Raw genomic sequence first — 2,280 nt, 5'->3', positions numbered from 1 at the left:
CTCGCCTTGTTATATTTCTGACCTTTTAGTCCCATACGCACCAGCACGTACCTTGAGATCCTCGGGCAGAGGTCTGTTGTCTGTTCCAGAGTCTCGACTGAAAACTAAAGGGGACAGAGCGTTTGCTGTCAGGGCCCCGAGGCTCTGGAACAGCCTGCCCGAGGAAATCAGGTCGGCTGAGTCAGTGAACTCTTTTAAGTCCCTTCTTAAAACATACTTTTATAGGAGAGCCTTTCCCGATCTTATTTGACTTTATTTTATCCCTTTTATTTTATTCAATTTTTCATGCTCTTATCTTGTTTTTTTGTATTATTCTTTACACTTGTTAAAGCACTTTGTAATAACAAATAAGGATTATTATTATTATTATTATTAATCGATTACCATGATTATTGACTTGGCTTTTCATCTATAGGTTCTTTAAAATTGTGAGTTTAGCTGCTGAAAGGTTTAAACTAAATTCCTGAGGATTGAGGAGTGATGACCCCGACCCCCGCGTTGGGTCCACCGAACACCAAATCTCACTCCAAACTAAACTGAAAAGTTTAAAAAGAGATGTTTAACCACTAATGTCCAGGAGGATTCTTCCTCTGGGGAAAATGAACATCATGACAAAGCTGTTGAAATATTTAACTACACAAATGAAGTCAACTGTGGGGAAACTAGACAAACGTATGTGGACACCATGTAAATAACAACTCACTGGTTACATTTATTCATTTAGCTGACGCTTTTATCCAAAGCGACTTATAATTGCTGTACGTGCCAGAGGTCGCACGCCTCTGGAGCAACGAGGGGTTAAGTGTCTTGCTCAGGGACACGCTGGTGGATGGGTCACAGTGGAGGATTGAACCCAGGTCCCTCACACCAAAGGCATGTGTCTTATCCACTGCTCCATCACCTCCCCACACCCCCTCGGGATGTAAGGCTTGCTTGGATTTGTTCAGACCTCATGATGTTGAGCCCAGTTTGTTCCCATGTGTTAGAATAATGAGCTGATCTGTCATGTTGTTGCTGCGTGTTGTCAGCAGGCTGTCAGCGCTGCAGACAGCCTGCTGTGATCAGAAACCGATGCTCTGTCAGGTGCAGAGCAGCCTGCAGGTTAAATGCCAGCAGGACTCCTGCACACTGTCCTGGAAGGAAACCCTCACCCGTCTATAGACTGTCCACTGCTGCTCTCTGGTGGTCTTACAGGTGAGTTACACTGAGCAGAGCAAAGTCCTTGTTCTTCACATGGCTAGACTTTTTCACAGCTTAACATACAACTGACAAATATACACCAACGTACAACAGACAGGACAGGTGAAAGCTCCTGGTGCCCTCGTCTAGAGACCTTGTTCAGGGCGGCAGTGGCTGCAGGTACCAGGCTTTTGCCAAAATGAGCCCCTCTACACCTCAGGGACTTGCACCCAGATGGTAGTACAGTGAAGTGACGACTAGTGCAGTGTGAGTTTGGCCTTACAGTTGAGTTCTGAGTGGGTGGGTGTGGGCAGACCTGTCTGTACTTTGTAAAGCGCCTTTCTGGTCTTTTCGACCACTCAAAGCGCTTCACACTACATCACAGTCACCCCGTTCACACGTGGGCACCGGGACCAATTTGGGGGTCTGTGTCTCGATTGCCCAAGAACACTTAAACATGCAGACCGGTGGAGCCGGGGACTGACCCGGGATCAATGAGTTCTCTTTATCTGATTTACCCAACTTTCTGCCAGAAAAAAAACAATATATCTAATATTTCTCATTTGGAAAAAGTTTGATTCAAAATGTGACTGTAGATGTTGGCTCAAGTTTTCAGATCCCTTCCCCACAGTGCTGATGCAGCAGGTGAGCTCAGTTCTTTAGAAATGATGCATAAGGCAGGTTTAGATTTTACACTAAGGTAGGTAGTTAAAAGTGAACAGTGAAAAGCTGCTTATGCAATGATGCATCATTATTAACAAGCCCTTTTACTTTCCATAGTTTAACTTTAAAATAGCTAAGTAGTACCTAAACAACAAAACAGGTCGATTGTCAAGTGTCCCAAAACAGCATGTATCCAGCGAAAGCTTAAGTAAGTCACGTGACCTGAGTCACATGGCATTTAAGATGTGGTAAAACGTGAAACAGTGGTAGTTTGGTTACGTTCAGGCAACTAAAGCACTTGGTTGGTTTGGTTTAAAATAAGTACATTACGTAAGTCATGTGACCTCAATCATCTACAAAACAATATTTAACTTATAACGTGTCACTTTTGACTTTCTGTCACACGGGACTCGAACCTCGGTCGCCTGAGTGAAAGCT

This window comes from Micropterus salmoides, unplaced genomic scaffold (genome assembly GCF_014851395.1).
Source record: "Micropterus salmoides isolate LMB-PRFRI ecotype aquatic unplaced genomic scaffold, ASM1485139v1 Ms_hic_scaffold_5, whole genome shotgun sequence".
Lineage (NCBI taxonomy): Eukaryota > Metazoa > Chordata > Actinopteri > Centrarchiformes > Centrarchidae > Micropterus > Micropterus salmoides.
This window is presented reverse-complemented; position numbering follows the sequence as displayed.